This window comes from Scyliorhinus torazame, chromosome 12 (genome assembly GCF_047496885.1).
Source record: "Scyliorhinus torazame isolate Kashiwa2021f chromosome 12, sScyTor2.1, whole genome shotgun sequence".
In the NCBI taxonomy this organism is placed as follows: Eukaryota; Metazoa; Chordata; class Chondrichthyes; order Carcharhiniformes; family Scyliorhinidae; genus Scyliorhinus; species Scyliorhinus torazame.
The window spans coordinates 221,412,450-221,434,520 of record NC_092718.1 but is presented as its reverse complement, the minus strand read 5'-3'; the positions used below and the strand labels follow the sequence as shown (position 1 = coordinate 221,434,520).

General features: G+C 51.5%; 1 long non-coding RNA gene and 1 pseudogene across 1 annotated transcript; both read left to right on the top strand.

The window, feature by feature from the left end:
- The first annotated feature begins 2,423 nt into the window (after window positions 1-2,423).
- On the top strand, window positions 2,424-5,205 carry LOC140387007 (uncharacterized). Its single transcript, XR_011933730.1, has 2 exons — window positions 2,424-2,636; window positions 4,088-5,205. It is a non-coding gene; the product is annotated as an uncharacterized lncRNA (long non-coding RNA).
- A 6,020-nt stretch (window positions 5,206-11,225) lies between these two features.
- Window positions 11,226-11,838, top strand: LOC140387293 (large ribosomal subunit protein bL20m-like; annotated as a pseudogene).
- The last annotated feature ends 10,233 nt before the right edge of the window (window positions 11,839-22,071 follow it).

Below are 22,071 nucleotides of genomic sequence, written 5' to 3'. Positions count from 1 at the left end.
ATACACCAGTCAGTAAGTTCAAAAGCAACGCTCATTTATTTACACACAGTCAAATATACTCATGCATAAACTCTACAAACTAAACTATCACTATTACTAAAAGCCTAGACTTAGCTTTGGGCACCCACTCAGTCAGAGGACCAATGGCCGTTGCTCGGTTCTGAGGCTGCTGGGTTGAGCTGTTTACAGGATAGCAACTAAGAGCGTCTATCTCATAGCGTGCATTGACTTGGAACTTACTTGGTCTGGAGCAGCTTTGGCAGGTCTCTCGCTGAGAGCCAAGCGATTCTCTTGGGGAACACGTTTTATACCCAAAAGGGGCTTTGCGCGCTTTTGGGCGGGCCTTGAACTTGGCCCCAATTAATTGGGCCGTTTCCATATCGTTCTTATCGATTTTCCTCCAATAGAGGGGTGGGTTCCCTGCTTGCTGGGCGTGTCCTAGGTGGCCGTTGGTCTGCTTTGTTTTAGTCTCCTCTGGCGCTGGAGTGTCTGTCTTGGCATTGTTTACCTAAATGTTACCCTTTTGTCCCCGGGGATGGCTCATTAATATGGAAACGGTTCTGCAGTATCGGTCTTGTCTGAGAGCTACAGCTCGAATCAACAGACAAACCTTGCACCTGCTTGCTTTCTCGGTATTGTCCATTTTCCCTGCATTCTTTGCAAAGTGTCCATTTTGTAATCGGGACGTGGCCATCCCAGATGGCTACAGGTGCTAGGGGCTCTCTCTTCAAGACTGCTACCATCTAGAAGGACAAGAGCAGCAGATACCTGGGAACCCCACCACCTAGAGGTTCCCCTCCAAGTCACTCACCACCCCGACTTGGAAATATATTGTCGTTCCTTCACTGTCGCTGGGACAAAATCCTGGAACTGCCTCCCTAGCAGCACAGTGGGTGCACCTACACCACATAGACTGCAGCGGTTCAAGAAGGCAGCTCACCAGCACCATCTCGAGGGCAATTAGGGATGGTTAATAAATACGGGCCTGGCCAGCGACCCCCACATCCTGAGAATTAGCGTTTTGGAAGAAGAAATCCTTAATTTAAATCTGAACATAATCTTAAATCTCCCCCTTTGGATGAAGCTGATGACCTGACTAGCAATCTACCGAAAGATACAACCGGATCCCTCTAAAGGGAGGGGAAGCTTTTGGTTTGTGACCCGACCACAATTCCTCCCTGAATCGGAAACTCCACCAACCAAATGAAGTGGAGAATTCACCCATTTGGGGGAACTTTTACCTAAAATAGCTGCTGTGGTTCCCTCCGTAAGGACAGTCAGTGCACCCCCAAGCAGCCCATCGTTCCTCAGACTAGCTAAGATGGTTGGCATGAACGCAATGGGCGGAAGGGCCTCTTTCCATGCTGTAAAACCCCGAGGGCTGGATTCTCCACTCCCGACACTGAAATCGGGTTCGGCGACGGGGCGGGGAATCCGTTTCGACGCCAATATCGGGGGGGGGGGGGGGGGGGGGGGGCGCCGGTTTTCGTATTCACCCCCCCCCCCTGAAAATCGGCGAACTCTACGATTACGCCGCGCCAAGTATCCACGGCCCACCCCGCGATGCTCCGTCCTGGACCAGCCGAGTTCCTGACGGCGTGGGTTACGTGTGCTCACACCGACCGGGATCCTCGCGTGGGGGCTGCAGACTCAGTCCGGCGGCGCCACAGTCGGGGGAGGGCCGACCGGCGGGCAGGGGGGCGGGGGCTTCATTCGGGGCTGGGGGCAATATGGGCAGGTGGTCGGGGGCACGTGTGCGGCCGAAGGGGGGCACTACTTTTGCAGTCTGGGTCCGCGGGCTGAGTCCGCCATGAAGCACGGGGCGGCCATGGAACTGGAAATGGTCAGGGCCATATCGGCAGCGAGAGCTGCGAGCTCTACGCTGCCTCCCTGCTAGCCCCCAGCAAGACGGGGAATCAGTGGCTGTTTTGCACCAGTTTTCCTGGTTGAAAAGACCACCGTTTTCACGCCCTCGTGGTGACTTAGTCTCCCAAAGGGAGAATCCAGTCCCATGTCTCTAGCCCATTGTTGCCCAGACTCTGAATAAGGTGCTGCAGGAATACAAGATTGAAAGATTGTATTTCGAAAGCTCCTTCATGACCTCAGGATGTTCTTAGCCAATGAAATACTTTTGAAATGTGTGTGTGGTGTATGATGTAAGAAACGCCAATTTGCGCACAGCAAGCTCCCAGAAACACCGTAAATGACCAGCTCATCGGTTTCTCCCCTGACATGGGTTGAATGTTGGCCGAGACACCGGGATTTACTGCCCTGCTCCTCTTCATAGTGAAACACTTGCGGCATCTCTTACACCCGCCCGAGAGCAATTGTAACAAATTGCGAGTTAACCATTAACTCCCACCGTTCAATAATTACCCCGATGTAACTTGGGTTAAATTGTGCTACATTCAGCAACATTTCTAATCCCAGCCAATCAAAACAGATCGGAGATGTCATCCCCTCTTGCTAACTTGTTTTTCTTTTCCTTTCTGATCCAGGCTACCTCAATCCACATGAATCCTCTGTACGTGATGATTCCAACCACTTTAAGCACCTCCTTTGCCTTCATGCTGCCTGTTGCCACTCCCCCCAATGCCATTGTGTTCTCCTTTGGTCACCTCAAGGTCTCCGACATGGTAAGTGTTATTGACTGAGAATGGACTCAAGGGTTATTGGGGGGGGGGGGGGGGGGGGGGAGGAGAGGAATCATGGAGGGGGATGTCAGGGGGGGTCAAGGAGGGGGATTTTGGTGGATGTGGAAGGGGTGTGGGGGGGGGCAAGGAGAGGGATGTGGGGCTGCGAAGAAGGTTGGGGGGGTCACATTGAGGGATGAGGGGCTGCAGAGGAGGGTGGGGGGGTCGCAGAGAGGGACTGGGGGGCACACAGCTGGGGTGTAGAGGGATGTGAGGGGGGGGGGCAAAGGGGGATATGGGAGGGCAGAGGATATTGAGTGGGGATCTGGTAGGGCGCTAAGTGGGGATGTGGGGGGGGGGCACGAAGTGGGGATATGGGGGGGCATTGGGGTGCATGGAGAGGGGATGTTGGGGGCAGTGGGGCAGATAGGAAGCAGAGTTGAGGCCACAATCTGATCAGCCTTGATCTAATTAAATGACGGAAGAGACTCATGGTAAACCTTCATTTATAAGACAGTGGTTAGAGCTAGAGTGTTCAATTCTGGGCACCGCACCTTAGGGAGGCTTTGGGGAGGATACACAGATTTACCAGAATGATTCAAGTGATGGAAGACACTGGAGAAGAAGCTGCCTCTCATCTCCTGAGAACAGAGAGGCTCGTGAGGAGACTTGGTGGCAAGTGGTCCAAATCCTGAACAATATTGATGGATTAAACAGGGAGAAACTGCTTCCATTTGTAGGAGGGGCAGTAACCAGAGGGACACAGATTTAAGATATTCAGCAAAAGATCCAAAGATGATGAGGAAGCTTTTTTTTTTTTTACACAGCGAGCTCTTGGGTCTGGAACGCTTTGACTGAGAACAGGATAGATCATTGAATAGAATTCAAGGAAAATGCAGCAGAGAGGGTGTCCATTTGGCCCATTGAACCTGTGTGTGGTGGCCACCTTGAAGAGAAATCCAGTCACTGCCACGTCCCCACTCTCTTCCCATTTCACCGTAATGTTTTCTCCTTCATGTATTTATCGGATTCTCGGTTTCTTGGCCAGTCACCTTCAGTCTATGCCTTCTTATGACTTGACTTCAGCCATTGGAAAGATTCTTCATTTATATGTTAATACTTGAAGAAAAATAATTTGTGAGGCTTTGGGGAGAGAGTAGAGAAATGGAGTAATCTACTGGCACAGGAGCGATGGGCCGAATAGACTGCTGTGCTGTATGTTTCTAACAAACTGGAGAGGCTGTGAATGGCTTCCTGTGTATTAGACTAGAGGGGCTGAATGGCCTCCTCCTGTCCTTGTGTGTATGCAATGTTATCTATTGGGCTCCAGGGCTCGGACTGATACCAGCCATCTCAATGCTTCCCGATATCAGGAGTGTATCTGCTCAACCCCCAGCTTTCAGAGGGCAGACTTTGCTCCAGTTTGACTGAATCTATGTTCTATCATTCCACAGGCCAAGGCTGGATGTTTACTCAATGTAATCGGAGTGATCACTGTTACTATCGCCATCAACACCTGGGGTCATGCAATGTTCGACCTCAGCACCTTCCCGGAGTGGGCTAACACCACCCATGCCACCCATAAATAGACTGGGGGCCTGCATCACCATGTCTTGTGGAAGTTGGAGGCCATTGAAGTGACAAATGGAGAAAATTGAGCGACTTGATCGGTGAAAGGCACAAACTCGAATTCCAGAGGAATGGGATAGGACTGAGCGTGATGTGTGAGAAAAACACCAATATAATGTCCAGAAATATGAGTGCGCTGATTAAAAGATGAATGTATCTGTGATTGCTGTACCCTCTAGATGTATTACTTGTCTTCAAATTCCTCCATGGCCTTGACCCTCCCGAATGGGGATGAGAAAATATCAGCCATGATTGAATGGCGGAGCAGATTCGATGGACCGAGTGGCCTAATTCTGCTCCTATGTCTTATGGTCTTATGATCTCTCTAACCTCCTCCAGCCCTACACATGCTCTGCGATCTCGCTGTTCTTCCACTTTTGGACTCTCGAGCATCGTTGACTTACACCGCTCCACCATCGGTGACCGTGCTTCCTGTTCGCGAGCCCTCGGTGCTGAAATTCCCTCCCTAAACCTCCCCATCTCTCTCTCTCTCTCCCGCTCTGCGACACTTGTTAAAACCGCGCTCTCTGACCAAGCTAAGGGGCTATCATTTCCTTACGTAGCTTGCCGTCAGGTTTTGTTTGTGAACTGCGACGGAATGTTTTACCATGTCAAAGGCGCTATATAAATGTAAGTTATTGCTCAGTGCTGAATGAAGTTTAACAAGGTGTCTCGGTTGGGATTGATCACCGCCCAACATTCCAATTCTGTTAGCTCGTCTGTAGCTATTGTCACATTGTGACTGAGTCCAGAATCGGCCCTCACTGTTTAAGCAGCTCAACACAACAAAATAAACCAATTCTCCAACACGGGGCAAATAAAGAGTGTTCGGTTCACCCTCAATCTATTGATTTGCTCGTGTCCAATCAGTGTATCCTCTGAGACGTATCCATTTCTCCTGTCGTGATTTAAGTAATTTCAATAAATCTGACTTTGAAAAGTGGCTGATCTTGTCCATGAACGTGGTTTGAAAGTTGTTTTCTCTGTTGAACTTGGGTTATTCCACAGTGTAACAGTTTCAGACAAGGCAGGACCTTCCGCCCATTTTGCCACCTTCCCAAGTCTCCTCTTCGGCTCGCCAACTGTGATTGGACATATTACTGGAGGTTTCATCACATGACGTCGCTCCCCCAAACTGATACTCTTTCCCATCTTCGATATGTGAAAAACATAAGAAATAGGAAAAAGGGGAGAGGGTCATTCAGCCCATCTAGCCTGCTCTGCTGCTGTTCAATCGGATCATGGGTGACCCTGTACCTCAACTCCGTCTTCCCACACTTTTCCCATATCCCTTCATTCCTTAATGTCCATAGATCTGTGTCCTCGGGAAATATTTTGTAGTCTTCAGTAGTTCAACAGTAAGTATTAACGACTAGAAACTATATGCAGAGGTACAGGAAAGGGTTCAACAGAGTTGTCAACTCGGAAAATCTGTTTGAATAGGAGAGTATGATTCCTAGCACTGAAATAGGCAAAAGGAGAGTTGATTGGCAAGCTGCCTCCCGAAATGCTTCATTTGGTTTCCTTGGCGACAGGACCCTGCGCAGAGGCCCCGCCCCCTCTCCGCCCCGCACACTAACAGCGCATGTGTGTCAGGTGATCCTGACCTTCGCGTGGTCTCGCACATGAGGTATCGAGGTGCGTGTATTTTACTACTGGGATAAAAAAAAAATCACGGTCGAGGGTGAAACTACAATATCAATGACCGAGATCATCTACATCATCGAAGGCCTGTGGCATTGGGAGTTGGATGGGATGATAGTAAGGCAATTTTCAAATGTTTCCATCTTAATAATTTAAAAACACAGGCAGATGGGTCACTTAAACCCTGCTGCATTTGTTCTCTGTGCAGTATGATAGAATACGTTTTCTAAGTGCCTTCCATTACCATTTCCAGGTGTTTCTGTTTTGACTTTGTCAAGTGGAGAGGGAGCCAGCCACAGCAGGCTTGTTTGTAAAGGAGTTACCAGTAGGCCTCAGTTCAAGCCTGTTAGTCTCTTGTATTGACAGCATAGTCAGGTTGGAAGGAAAAAACAAATATTGAGTAAGTAGTGATCATGACTTCGTCTGGTGCTAAATCTAGAAAACAGACTTTCAAGAAGGACTAGATATCAAGATGGTCCTGTATTGTACAATCCAGAAAGGGTGAATACTCTGCACAATGTAAGGTCTCCTCATCGGACTTCAGCATTACTCACAGAAGAGCTAATGACACACAGGCACATATGCGATCCAAGAAACATCATGCTGTGGCACAAGTTTCTGAAAGCACCCGCGACATCAAACCTTTCATGCAACAGAAGGACTACTCAGCCATAAGAGCAGAAACTTTGATGACACATTTCCTGATTGAGCACAATGTGACGTTTCAGGCTGCCGATCATTTGGCTGATCTTGTGAAAGTTTTGTTTCCACACAATTCGATTTGCTTCCAGGTTGGCTTCACGCTGGACCAAGACAACAGCAATGCCAAGAGGCGAAAGGTGACATCCTTGGGAAAATCAGGCAAATCCCGTTCTCTATCTCAACCGATTCGAGTTCTGACCCTGGTGCGGAGGAACAACTATTCTATCATTGTTCGGTCCTCTGACGCAGATGTGGACAGGGCGATCAGTGCGCTACTCAAAATAGCCACAACGAAAGAGAGATCCAATGGCAAAAAAACATTTTCCAAATTCTGGACAATGGTCTTAAGGAAAACAACATTCCTTGGAAAAGCGGGATCTGCTTTCCTGCAGACAATGCAGCAGGGATGGTGGGAGACCACAATGGTGCTGCTTCCTTGTGAAGAAAGAAAAGCCAGATATTTTCATTTTTGGATGTCCGTGTCACCTTCATCCTGCTGCAGAGAAAGGGACAAGTCAGCTGCCGTTCTCTCCGGTGGACCTGCTTGCGCCCGTCTATTATTACCACCTTGAGAAGTCTAGCAATCGCCACAAAGAGTTCAAGGAAATACAAACATTGACAGAAATCTTTGGATCCTCACTGTCTTCAGGTGATGTCCCGGAGGACTGGAGAATAGCCAATGTTGTTCCTCTGTTTAAGAAGGGTAGCAAGGATAATCCAGGGAACTACAGGCCGGTGAGCCTTACGCCAGTGGTAGGGAAATTACTGGAGAGAATTCTTCGAGACAAGATCTACTCCCATTTGGAAGCAAATGGACGTATTAGTGAGAGGCAGCACGGTTTTGTGAAGGGGAGGTCGTGTCTCACTAACTTGATAGAGTTTTTCGAGGAGGTCACAAAGATGATTGATGCAGGTAGGGCAGTGGATGTTGTCTATATGGACTTCAGTAAGGCCTTTGACAAGGTCCCTCATGGTAGACTAGTACAAAAGGTGAAGTCACACGGGATCAGGGGTGAGCTGGCAAGGTGGATACAGAACTGGCTAGGTCATAGAAGGCAGAGAGTAGCAATGGAAGGATGCTTTTCTAATTGGAGGGCTGTGACTAGTGGTGTTTCGCAGGGATCAGTGCTGGGACCTTTGCTGTTTGTAGTATATATAAATGATTTGGAGGAAAATGTAACTGGTCTGATTAGTAAGTTTGCAGACGACACAAACGTTGGTGGAATTGCGGATAGCGATGAGGACTGTCAGAGGATACAGCAGGATTTAGATTGTTTGGAGACTTGGGCGGAGAGATGGCAGATGCAGTTTAATCCGGACAAATGTGAGGTAATGCATTTTGGAAGGTCTAATGCAGGTAGGGAATATACAGTGAATGGTAGAACCCTCAAGAGTATTGAAGGTCAGAGAGATCTAGGTGTACAGGTCCACAGGTCACTGAAAGGGGCAACACAGGTGGAAAAGGTAGTCAAGAAGGCATACGGCATGCTTGCCTTCATTGGCCAGGGCATTGAGTATAAGAATTGGCAAGTCATGTTGCAGCTGTATAGAACCTTAGTTAGGCCACACTTGGAGTATAGTGTTCAATTATGGTCGCCACACTACCAGAAGGATGTGGAGGCTTTAGAGAGGGTGCAGAAGAGATTTACCAGAATGTTGCCTGGTATGGAGGGCATTAGCTATGAGGAGCGGTTGAATAAACTTGGTTTGTTCTCACTGGAACGACGGAGGTTGAGGGGCGACCTGATAGAGGTCTACAAAATTATGAGGGGCATAGACAGAGTGGATAGTCAGAGGCTTTTCCCCAGGGTGGAGGGGTCAATTACTAGGGGGCATAGGTTTAAGGTGAGAGGGGCAAGGTTTAGAGTAGATGTACGAAGCAAGTTTTTTACGCAGAGGGTAGTGGGTGCCTGGAATTCGCTACCGGAGGAGGTGGTGGAAGCAGGGACGATAGTGACATTTAAGGGGCATCTTGACAAATACATGAATAGGATGGGAATAGAGGGATACAGACCCAGGAAGTGTAGAAGATTGTAGTTTAGTCGGGCAGCATGGTCGGCACGGGCTTGGAGGGCCGAAGGGCCTGTTCCTGTGCTGTACTTTTCTTTGTTCTTTGAACAATCTAGAAAATCACAGAATTCTCAAACGTGTCCCGGGTGGAACACACCATTACAAGGGGACATAAATTTAAGGTGAAAGGTGGAAGATATAGGAGGGATATCAGAGGTAGGTTCTTTACCCAGAGAGTAGTGGGGGCATGGAATGCACTGCCTGTGGAAGTAGTTGAGTCAGAAACATTAGGGACCTTCAAGCAGCTATTGGATAGGTACATGGATGACGGTAAAATGATATAGTGTAGATTTATTTGTTCTTAAGGGCAGCACGGTAGCATTGTGGATAGCGCAATTGCTTCACAGCTCCATGGTCCCAGGTTCGATTCCGGCTTGGGTCATTGTCTGTGCGGAGTCTGCACGTCCTCCCCGTGTCTGCGTGGGTTTCCTCCGGGTGCTCCGGTTTCCTCCCACAGTCCAAAGATGTGCGGGTTAGGTGAATTGGCCAATGATAAATTGCCCTTAATGTCCAAATTGCCCTTGGTGTTGGGTGGAGGTGTTGAGTTTGGGTATGGTGCTCTTTCCAAGAGCCGGTGCAGACTCAAAGGGCCGAATGGCCTCCTTCTGCACTGTAAATTCAATGATAATCTATGATTAATCTAGGACAAAGGTTCGGCACAACATCGTGGGCCGAAGGGCCTGTTCTGTGCTGTATTTTCTATGTTCTATGTGTCTGCACGAGACGGTTGTCCTTGGAAAGAACAGCAGACAGATTCTTGGAACAATGGTCTGTGTTACAGGAATACTTCTCCCAAGAAGCAGAATCTGAGAAAGGAGAAAGAAAGAATGAAGGGGGCTTGAGAAACGCTGAGCGACTGAAGGTTGACACTTCTGGAAAGACGTCTACCAAGCCTCCAGCGGCAGAGCCATCACCAAGGAGATTGCTCAACCTGCACACACACACATACACAGGGGTAGTGTTACGTGTAGCACAAGAACATTGTTTGCAAGAACAAAACCAGCATTCACGTTGTGAAAGCAATGAGTGGTTGCCTGGTTTAAGTGAGACCCAAAAAGACCAGTGCAGGATCTGTTCAGACAACTGCTGTGCATGGACTGACAATAGTAAGAGAGATGGAAAAAGCAGCAGTGTGAGTGCTGGAAGCAAGAAGGAGTCTCCCACAGCCAGCAACCCTGTTGCTAATACAACAGTACAGCCAACTTAAGGCAAAGCTGCTGGGAATTATACAAAGCTTTGTGACAGAAACAAGCTGTATTGTATCTTTCTTCAATATACACTTGGCTGTGTTCAACAGGTTCAATCTAGAGCTCCAAAATGAAGCGCCCAAAAAACAGACTCTTAACAGACTCTACATAGAAGGACCTGTTGCATCGCTTTGTGAAACCTGCTGCATTTGGCAGCGTTCCTGCGAGCTGCATGTACCAGGACAACTGCAATCAGATGTCCGACGAAGGCCTCGTCGTTGGTGAGCAAACCAGGCAGTTTCTCACGACGGGAAACATCACCCGACAAGATGAGGAGTAACTTCTCCTCATTGGTACGAAAGTACTATGTTGCAGTGTGTGACTATGTCACCACCAGGTTCCCCCTTCAGGATGAATTGCTGCTACAAGCAAGAGTGGCAAATCCAAGCGGGAGGATGGAGGCAAACGTTACACCAGTTTGTTACTTTGCAAAGCGATTCCATGTCATGGAAAATGTTCCGGATGATTTTGAAGTGGAATTTGCTCAATTCCAGGCTGACACATTGGAAGGTATTGCATTTGACAGGACATTCGGATGAGGTTTGCGTGGATATCTCCCAGCTGAGGCGAAAATCAGCCGGGTGAGCTGAAGTATCGTCATCTTCTAAAAATCATTATATGGCTTATATCTAAGGTGGTGCCGGAGCGAGGCGACTTCTTGCAAGCTGTGCCCAGCATACCCTCTAATTCTATCTTTTACTCTCGTTCTATGCTTCTAAAACTTCATTCTAATTCTTTTAAACTCTCTAACAATGTTCTAATTCAATTACTTCCAGATTTAGTGATCTTTAGGGCCCTGGAGACACCTGAAACTGACGACCTGAAATCAACCCGGACCAGCCGGACCAGCTGCTGGGGCTGCAGTCCATTGGCAACGAAGTAGAAAGGGTCGAGAGCTTCAAGCTTTTAGGTGTACACCTCACCAACAACCTGTCCTGGTCCCCCCATGCCGACACTATAGTTAAGGAAGCCCACCAACGACTCTACTTTCTCAGAAGACGAAGGAAATTTGGCATGTCAGCTACGACCCTCACCAACTTCTACAGGTGCACCATAGGAAGCATTCTTTCTGGTTGTATCACAGCTTTGTATGGAGCCTGCTCTGCCCAAGACCGCATTCCAAACCAGCCAACTTCAGCTGCCACCTGCCTTCCATCATAAGGTCAGAAGTGGGGATGTTCGGCTGGGTTTCTTATAATGGGGGAGGAGGAGGTGTAGGTGGGTGGGGGGGGGGGGGGGGGGGGGCGGGGGGGGAGAGAGAGAGAGAGAGTACACTTCCACCCAGGGGGCCGGGAGCCTGATGGTTTTCCTGTCGTCCCGAAGGATCTGGAGCCGAGGCCCCGACCGCTACTAGCGGCACCAGGAGGTTCTTCAACACGCGCGGCATTTCCGAGGCAGGGAGAACCAATGCTACAGCCTGGCTGTGCGGACCGTGCGCAGAGCCTTCCTCTACTCCACCAAGGCCAAGAAGCTCAAGAAGCGGAACATGAGGATGCTTTGGATAAGCAGGATCGCAGCAGCCTCGCACGAGCATGCATTGAAATACCCCGCGTTGATCAATAACCTGGTTAAGTACCAAGTGGAGCTGAACAGGAAGGTCCTCGCAGATTGGCCATACACGAACCGAAGACGTTCAAGTCCCTGGCAGCACTGGCTAAGCGAAGGAGAGACGAGGGCTTCAGCAATGCACTGGGCGACGGGACAGAACCCACAGCCATATTTTCACGCATCGGGCATTCTGACTAAAGGGATGAGCATGAATAATTGCCGCAAATCCTTCTTACCTGACTGACTGTTAATGCCGTCACATCATCAAAATGTTTACAGCAGACAGTCTTTGCCTCAAGTCAGAAGATTTTGGCAGTCTTCTGTGTGGATTATTTGACAAGGCTTTTTCATTCCAATGGGGGCTTCACTGATAATTATTGTGTGCAAAATTCTTGCAATAAAGTTTATGTAGTCAGAAAAAAAAAAGAAGTGGGGATGTTTGCTGACAACTGCACAATGTTCAGGCCTTCACGCCTCCTCGGATAATAACGCAGTCCATGTCCAAATGCAGCAAGAACTGGAAAATATTCAGATTTGGGCTGGCAAGTTACGTTGACACCACACAACTGCCAGGCAATGACCATCTTCATCCCCCTTACCACCATCTCTCCTTCATATTCAACTGCATTACAAGGTGCTGACTCACTGGGGGTCAGTTCCTGAAGGTGCTGACTCTCACTGGGGGTCAGTTCCTGAAGGTGCTGACTCTCACTGGGGGACAGTTCCTGAAGGTGCTGACTCTCACTGGGGGTCAGTTCCTGAAGGTGCTGACTCTCACTGGGGGACAGTTCCTGAAGGTGCTGACTCTCACTGGGGGACAGTTACTGAAGGTGCTGACTCTCACAGGGACACAGTTCCTGAAGGTGCTGACTCTCACTGGGGGACAGTTCCTGAAGGTGCTGAATCTCACTGGGGGACAGTTACTGAAGGTGCTGACTCTCACTGGGACACAGTTCCTGAAGGTGCTGACTCTCTCTGGGGGACAATTCCTGAAGGTGCTGACTCTCACTGGGATACAGTTCCTGAAGGTGCTGACTCTCATTGGGGGACAGTTCCTGAAGTTGCTGACTCTCACTGGGGGTCAGTTCCTGAAGGTGCTGACTCTCACTGGGGGTCAGTTCCTGAAGGTGCTGACTCTCACTGGGGGTCAGTTCCTGAAGGTGCTGACTCTCACTGGGGGTCAGTTCCGGAAGGTGCTGACTCTCACTGGGGGTCAGTTCCTGAAGGTGCTGACTCTCATTGGGACACAGTTCCTGAAGATGCTGACTCTCACTGGGACACAGTTCCTGAAGGTGCTGACTCTCACTGGGGTACAGTTCCTGAAGGTGCTGACTCTCACTGGGACACAGTTCCTGAAGGTGCTGACTCTCACTGGGACACAGTTCCTGAAGGTGCTGACTCTCACTGGGACACAGTTCCTGAAGGTGCTGACTCTCACTGGGGTGTACAGTTCCTGAAGGTGCTGACTCTCACTGGGACACAGTTCCTGAAGGTGCTGACTCTCACTGGGACACAGTTCCATAAGGTGCTGACTCTCACTGGGACACAGTTCCTGAAGGTGCTGACTCTCACTGGGACACAGTTCCTGAAGGTGCTAACTCTCACTGGGGGTCAGTTCCTGAAGGTGCTGACTCTCACTGGGACACAGTTCCTGAAGGTGCTGACTCTCACTGGGACGCAGTTCCTGAAGGTGCTGACTCACACTGGGACACAGTTCCTGAAGGTGCTGACTCTCTCTGGGGGACAGTTCCTGAAGGTGCTGACTCTCACTGGGGGACACATTCCTGAAGGTGCTGACTCTCACTGGGACACAGTTCCTGAAGGTGCTGACTCTCACTGGGGGACAGTTCCTGAAGGTGCTGACTCTCACTGGGATACAGGTCCTGAAGGTGCTGACTCTCACTGGGGGACAGTTCCTGAAGTTGCTGACTCACACTGGGGGTCAGTTCCTGAAGGTGCTCACTCTCACTGGGTGTCAGTTCCTGAAGGTGCTGACTCTCACTGGGGGTCAGTTCCTGAAGGTGCTGACTCTCACTGGGGGTCAGTTCCGGAAGGTGCTGACTCTCACTGGGGGTCAGTTCCTGAAGGTGCTGACTCTCATTGGGACACAGTTCCTGAAGATGCTGACTCTCACTGGGACACAGTTCCTGAAGGTGCTGACTCTCACTGGGGTACAGTTCCTGAAGGTGCTGACTCTCACTGGGACACAGTTCCTGAAGGTGCTGACTCTCACTGGGACACAGTTCCTGAAGGTGCTGACTCTCACTGGGACACAGTTCATGAAGGTGCTGACTCTCACTGGGGTACAGTTCCTGAAGGTGCTGACTCTCACTGGGACACAGTTCCTGAAGGTGCAGACTCTCTCTGGGGGACAGTTCCTGAAGGTGCTGACTCTCACTGGGGGTCAGTTCCTGAAGGTGCTGACTCTCACTGGGACACAGTTCCTGAAGATGCTGACTCTCACTGGGACGCAGTTCCTGAAGGTGCTGACTCACACTGCGACACAGTTCCTGAAGGTGCTGACTCTCACTGGGACACAGTTCCTGAAGGTGCTGACTCTCACTGGGGGACAGTTCCTGAAGGTGCTGAGTCTCACTGGGACACAGTTCCTCAAGGTGCTGACTCTCACTGGGGGACAGTTCCTGAAGGTGCTGACTCTCTCTGGGGGACAATTCCTGAAGGTGCTGACTCTCACTGGGATACAGTTCCTGAAGGTGCTGACTCTCACTGGGGGACAGTTCCTGAAGTTGCAGACTCTCACTGGGGGTCAGTTCCTGAAGGTGCTGACTCTCACTGGGGGTCAGTTCCTGAAGGTGCTGACTCTCACTGGGGGTCAGTTCCTGAAGGTGCTGACTCTCACTGGGGGTCAGTTCCGGAAGGTGCTGACTCTCACTTGGGGTCAGTTCCTGAAGGTGCTGACTCTCATTGGGACACAGTTCCTGAAGATGCTGACTCTCAATGGGACACAGTTCCTGAAGGTGCTGACTCTCACTGGGACACAGTTCCTGAAGGTGCTGACTCTCACTGGGACACAGTTCCTGAAGGTGCTGACTCTCACTGGGGTACAGTTCCTGAAGGTTCTGACTCTCACTGGGACACAGTTCCTGAAGGTGCTGACTCTCACTGGGACACAGTTCCATAAGGTGCTGACTCTCACTGGGACACAGTTCCTGAAGGTGCTGACTCTCACTGGGACACAGTTCCTGAAGGTGCTGACTCTCACTGGGACACAGTTCCTGAAGGTGCTGACTCTCACTGGGACACAGTTCCTGAAGGTGCTGATTCTCTCTGGGGGACAGTTCCTGAAGGTGCTGACTCTCACTGGGGGTCAGTTCCTGAAGGTGCTGACTCTCACTGGGACACAGTTCCTGAAGGTGCTGACTCTCACTGGGACGCAGTTCCTGAAGGTGCTGACTCACACTGGGACACAGTTCCTGAAGGTGCTGACTCTCTCTGGGGGACAGTTCCTGAAGGTGTTGACTCTCACTGGGGGACACATTCCTGAAGGTGCTGACTCTGACTGGGACACAGTTCCTGAAGGTGCTGACTCTCACTGGGGGACAGTTCCTGAAGGTGCTGACTCTCACTGGGGGACAGTTACTGAAGGTGCTGACTCTCACTGGGACACAGTTCCTGAAGGTGCTGACTCTCTGTGGGGGACAATTCCTGAAGGTGCTGACTCTCACTGGGATACAGTTCCTGAAGGTGCTGACTCTCACTGGGACACAGTTCCTGAAGGTGCTGACTCTCACTGGGACACAGTTCCTGAAGGTGCTGACTCTCTCTGGGGGACAATTCCTGAAGGTGCTGACTCTCACTGGGGGACAGTTCCTGAAGTTGCTGACTCTCACTGGGGGTCAGTTCCTGAAGGTGCTGACTCTCACTGGGGGTCAGTTCCTGAAGGTGCTGACTCTCACTGGGGGTCAGTTCCTGAAGGTGCTGACTCTCACTGGGGGTCAGTTCCGGAAGGTGCTGACTCTCACTGGGGGTCAGTTCCTGAAGGTGCTGACTCTCATTGGGACACAGTTCCTGAAGATGCTGACTCTCACTGGGACACAGTTCCTGAAGGTGCTGACTCTCACTGGGGTACAGTTCCTGAAGGTGCTGACTCTCACTGGGACACAGTTCCTGAAGGTGCTGACTCTCACTGGGACACAGTTCCTGAAGGTGCTGACTCTCACTGGGACACAGTTCCTGAAGGTGCTGACTCTCACTGGGGTACAGTTCCTGAAGGTGCTGACTCTCACTGGGACACAGTTCCTGAAGGTGTGACTCTCACTGGGACACAGTTCCATAAGGTGCTGACTCTCACTGGGACACAGTTCCTGAAGGTGCTGACTCTCACTGGGACACAGTTCCTGAAGGTGCTGACTCTCTCTGGGGGACAATTCCTGAAGGTCCTGACTCTCACTGGGATACAGTTCCTGAAGGTGCTGACTCTCACTGGGGGACAGTTCCTGAAGTTGCTGACTCTCACTGGGGGTCAGTTCCTGAAGGTGCTGACTCTCACTGGGGGTTAGTTCCTGAAGGTGCTGACTCTCACTGGGGGTCAGTTCCTGAAGGTGCTGACTCTCACTGGGGGTCAGTTCCGGAAGGTGCTGACTCTCACTGGGGGTCAGTTCCTGAAGGTGCTGACTCTCATTGGGACACAGTTCCTGAAGATGCTGACTCTCACTGGGACACAGTTCCTGAAGGTGCTGACTCTCACTGGGACACAGTTCCTGAAGGTGCTGACTCTCACTGGGACACAGTTCCTGAAGGTGCTGACTCTCATTGGGACACAGTTCCTGAAGATGCTGACTCTCACTGGGACACAGTTCCTGAAGGTGCTGACTCTCACTGGGACACAGTTCCTGAAGGTGCTGACTCTCACTGGGACACAGTTCCTGAAGGTGCTGACTCTCACTGGGGTACAGTTCCTGAAGGTGCTGACTCTCACTGGGACACAGTTCCTGAAGGTGCTGACTCTCACTGGGACACAGTTCCATAAGGTGCTGACTCTCACTGGGACACAGTTCCTGAAGGTGCTGACTCTCACTGGGACACAGTTCCTGAAGGTGCTGACTCTCACTGGGACACAGTTCCTGAAGGTGCTGACTCTCTCTGGGGGACAGTTCCTGAAGGTGCTGACTCTCACTGGGGGTCAGTTCCTGAAGGTGCTGACTCTCACTGGGACACAGTTCCTGAAGGTGCTGACTCTCACTGGGACGCAGTTCCTGAAGGTGCTGACTCACACTGGGACACAGTTCCTGAAGGTGCTGACTCTCTCTGGGTGACAGTTCCTGAAGGTGCTGACTCTCACTGGGTGACACATTCCTGAAGGTGCTGACTCTGACTGGGACACAGTTCCTGAAGGTGCTGACTCTCACTGGGGGACAGTTCCTGAAGGTGCTGACTCTCACTGGGGGACAGTTACTGAAGTTGCTGACTCTCACTGGGACACAGTTCCTGAAGGTGCTGACTCTCACTGGGGTACAGTTCCTGAAGGTGCTGACTCTCACTGGGACACAGTTCCTGAAGGTGCTGACTCTCACTGGGACACAGTTCCATAAGGTGCTGACTCTCACTGGGACACAGTTCCTGAAGGCGCTGACTCTCACTGGGACACAGTTCCTGAAGGTGCTGACTCTCACTGGGACACAGTTCCTGAAGGTGCTGACTCTCTCTGGGGGACAGTTCCTGAAGGTGCTGACTCTCACTGGGGGTCAGTTCCTGAAGGTGCTGACTCTCACTGGGACACAGTTCCTGAAGGTGCTGACTCTCACTGGGACGCAGTTCCTGAAGGTGCTGACTCACACTGGGACACAGTTCCTGAAGGTGCTGACTCTCTCTGGGGGACAGTTCCTGAAGGTGCTGACTCTCACTGGGGGACACATTCCTGAAGGTGCTGACTCTGACTGGGACACAGTTCCTGAAGGTGCTGACTCTCACTGGGGGACAGTTCCTGAAGGTGCTGACTCTCACTGGGGGACAGTTACTGAAGGTGCTGACTCTCACTGGGACACAGTTCCTGAAGGTGCTGACTCTCTCTGGGGGACAATTCCTGAAGGTGCTGACTCTCACTGGGATACAGTTCCTGAAGGTGCTGACTCTCACTGGGACACAGTTCCTGAAGGTGCTGACTCTCTCTGGGGGACAATTCCTGAAGGTGCTGACTCTCTCTGGGGGACAATTCCTGAAGGTGCTGACTCTCACTGGGGGACAGTTCCTGAAGTTGCTGACTCTCACTGGGGGTCAGTTCCTGAAGGTGCTGACTCTCACTGGGGGTCAGTTCCTGAAGGTGCTGACTCTCACTGGGGGTCAGTTCCTGAAGGTGCTGACTCTCACTGGGGGTCAGTTCCGGAAGGTGCTGACTCTCACTGGGGGTCAGTTCCTGAAGGTGCTGACTCTCATTGGGACACAGTTCCTGAAGATGCTGACTCTCACTGGGACACAGTTCCTGAAGGTGCTGACTCTCACTGGGGTACAGTTCCTGAAAGTGCTGACTCTCACTGGGACACAGTTCCTGAAGGTGCTGACTCTCACTGGGACACAGTTCCTGAAGGTGCTGACTCTCACTGGGACACAGTTCCTGAAGGTGCTGACTCTCACTGGCGTACAGTTCCTGAAGGTGCTGACTCTCACTGGGACACAGTTCCTGAAGGTGTGACTCTCACTGGGACACAGTTCCATAAGGTGCTGACTCTCACTATGACACAGTTCCTGAAGGTGCTGACTCTCACTGGGACACAGTTCCTGAAGGTGCTGACTCTCTCTGGGGGACAATTCCTGAAGGTCCTGACTCTCACTGGGATACAGTTCCTGAAGGTGCTGACTCTCACTGGGGGACAGTTCCTGAAGTTGCTGACTCTCACTGGGGGTCAGTTCCTGAAGGTGCTGACTCTCACTGGGGGTTAGTTCCTGAAGGTGGTGACTCTCACTGGGGGTCAGTTCCTGAAGGTGCTGACTCTCACTGGGGGTCAGTTCCGGAAGGTGCTGACTCTCACTGGGGGTCAGTTCCTGAAGGTGCTGACTCTCATTGCGTCACAGTTCCTGAAGATGCTGACTCTCACTGGGACACAGTTCCTGAAGGTGCTGACTCTCACTGGGACACAGTTCCTGAAGGTGCTGACTCTCACTGGGACACAGTTCCTGAAGGTGCTGACTCTCATTGGGACACAGTTCCTGAAGATGCTGACTCTCACTGGGACACAGTTCCTGAAGGTGCTGACTCTCACTGGGACACAGTTCCTGAAGGTGCTGACTCTCACTGGGACACAGTTCCTGAAGGTGCTGACTCTCACTGGGGTACAGTTCCTGAAGGTGCTGACTCTCACTGGGACACAGTTCCTGAAGGTGCTGACTCTCACTGGGACACAGTTCCATAAGGTGCTGACTCTCACTGGGACACAGTTCCTGAAGGTGCTGACTCTCACTGGGACACAGTTCCTGAAGGTGCTGACTCTCACTGGGACACAGTTCCTGAAGGTGCTGACTCTCACTGGGACACAGTTCCTGAAGGTGCTGACTCTCTCTGGGGGACAGTTCCTGAAGGTGCTGACTCTCACTGGGGGTCAGTTCCTGAAGGTGCTGACTCTCACTGGGACACAGTTCCTGAAGGTGCTGACTCTCACTGGGACGCAGTTCCTGAAGGTGCTGACTCACACTGGGACACAGTTCCTGAAGGTGCTGACTCTCTCTGGGGGACAGTTCCTGAAGGTGCTGACTCTCACTGGGGGACACATTCCTGAAGGTGCTGACTCTGACTGGGACACAGTTCCTGAAGGTGCTGACTCTCACTGGGGGACAGTTCCTGAAGGTGCTGACTCTCACTGGGGGACAGTTACTGAAGGTGCTGACTCTCACTGGGACACAGTTCCTGAAGGTGCTGACTCTCTCTGGGGGACAATTCCTGAAGGTGCTGACTCTCACTGGGATACAGTTCCTGAAGGTGCTGACTCTCACTGGGACACAGTTCCTGAAGGTGCTGACTCTCTCTGGGGGACAATTCCTGAAGGTGCTGACTCTCTCTGGGGGACAATTCCTGAAGGTGCTGACTCTCACTGGGGGACAGTTCCTGAAGTTGCTGACTCTCACTGGGGGTCAGTTCCTGAAGGTGCTGACTCTCACTGGGGGTCAGTTCCTGAAGGTGCTGACTCTCACTGGGGGTCAGTTCCTGAAGGTGCTGACTCTCACTGGGGGTCAGTTCCGGAAGGTGCTGACTCTCACTGGGGGTCAGTTCCTGAAGGTGCTGACTCTCATTGGGACACAGTTCCTGAAGATGCTGACTCTCAGTGGGACACAGTTCCTGAAGGTGCTGACTCTCACTGGGGTACAGTTCCTGAAGGTGCTGACTCTCACTGGGACACAGTTCCTGAAGGTGCTGACTCTCACTGGGACACAGTTCCTGAAGGTGCTGACTCTCACTGGGACACAGTTCCTGAAGGTGCTGACTCTCACTGGGACACAGTTCCTGAAGGTGTGACTCTCACTGGGACACAGTTCCATAAGGTGCTGACTCTCACTATGACACAGTTCCTGAAGGTGCTGACTCTCACTGGGACACAGTTCCTGAAGGTGCTGACTCTCTCTGGGGGACAATTCCTGAAGGTCCTGACTCTCACTGGGATACAGTTCCTGAAGGTGCTGACTCTCACTGGGGTACAGTTCCTGAAGTTGCTGACTCTCACTGGGGGTCAGTTCCTGAAGGTGCTGACTCTCACTGGGGGTTAGTTCCTGAAGGTGGTGACTCTCACTGGGGGTCAGTTCCTGAAGGTGCTGACTCTCACTGGGGGTCAGTTCCGGAAGGTGCTGACTCTCACTGGGGGTCAGTTCCTGAAGGTGCTGGCTCTCATTGGGTCACAGTTCCTGAAGATGCTGACTCTCACTGGGACACAGTTCCTGAAGGTGCTGACTCTCACTGGGACACAGTTCCTGAAGGTGCTGACTCTCACTGGGACACAGTTCCTGAAGGTGCTGACTCTCATTGGGACACAGTTCCTGAAGATGCTGACTCTCACTGGGACACAGTTCCTGAAGGTGCTGACTCTCACTGGGACACAGTTCCTGAAGGTGCTGACTCTCACTGGGACACAGTTCCTGAAGGTGCTGACTCTCACTGGGGTACAGTTCCTGAAGGTGCTGACTCTCACTGGGACACAGTTCCTGAAGGTGCTGACTCTCACTGGGACACAGTTCCATAAGGTGCTGACTCTCACTGGGACACAGTTCCTGAAGGTGCTGACTCTCACTGGGACACAGTTCCTGAAGGTGCTGACTCTCACTGGGACACAGTTCCTGAAGGTGCTGACTCTCTCTGGGGGACAGTTCCTGAAGGTGCTGACTCTCACTGGGGGTCAGTTCCTGAAGGTGCTGACTCTCACTGGGACACAGTTCCTGAAGGTGCTGACTCTCACTGGGACGCAGTTCCTGAAGGTGCTGACTCACACTGGGACACAGTTCCTGAAGGTGCTGACTCTCTCTGGGGGACAGTTCCTGAAGGTGCTGACTCTCACTGGGTGACACATTCCTGAAGGTGCTGACTCTGACTGGGACACAGTTCCTGAAGGTGCTGACTCTCACTGGGGGACAGTTCCTGAAGGTGCTGACTCTCACTGGGGGACAGTTACTGAAGGTGCTGACTCTCACTGGGACACAGTTCCTGAAGGTGCTGACTCTCACTGGGGTACAGTTCCTGAAGGTGCTGACTCTCACTGGGACACAGTTCCTGAAGGTGCTGACTCTCACTGGGACACAGTTCCATAAGGTGCTGACTCTCACTGGGACACAGTTCCTGAAGGTGCTGACTCTCACTGGGACAAAGTTCCTGAAGGTGCTGACTCTCACTGGGACACAGTTCCTGAAGGTGCTGACTCTCACTGGGACACAGTTCCTGAAGGTGCTGACTCTCTCTCGGGGACAGTTCCTGAAGGTGCTGACTCTCACTGGGGGTCAGTTCCTGAAGGTGCTGACTCTCACTGGGACACAGTTCCTGAAGGTGCTGACTCTCACTGGGACGCAGTTCCTGAAGGTGCTGACTCACACTGGGACACAGTTCCTGAAGGTGCTGACTCCCTCTGGGGGACAGTTCCTGAAGGTGCTGACTCTCACTGGGGGACACATTCCTGAAGGTGCTGACTCTGACTGGGACACAGTTCCTGAAGGTGCTGTCTCTCACTGGGGGACAGTTCCTGAAGGTGCTGACTCTCACTGGGGGACAGTTACTGAAGGTGCTGACTCTCACTGGGACACAGTTCCTGAAGGTGCTGACTCTCTCTGGGGGACAATTCCTGAAGGTGCTGACTCTCACTGGGATACAGTTCCTGAAGGTGCTGACTCTCACTGGGATACAGTTCCTGAAGGTGCTGACTCTCACTGGGACACAGTTCCTGAAGGTGCTGACTCTCTCTGGGGGACAATTCCTGAAGGTGCTGACTCTCACTGGGGGACAGTTCCTGAAGTTGCTGACTCTCACTGGGGGTCAGTTCCTGAAGGTGCTGACTCTCACTGGGGGTCAGTTCCTGAAGGTGCTGACTCTCACTGGGGGTCAGTTCCTGAAGGTGCTGACTCTCACTGGGGGTCAGTTCCGGAAGGTGCTGACTCTCACTGGGGGTCAGTTC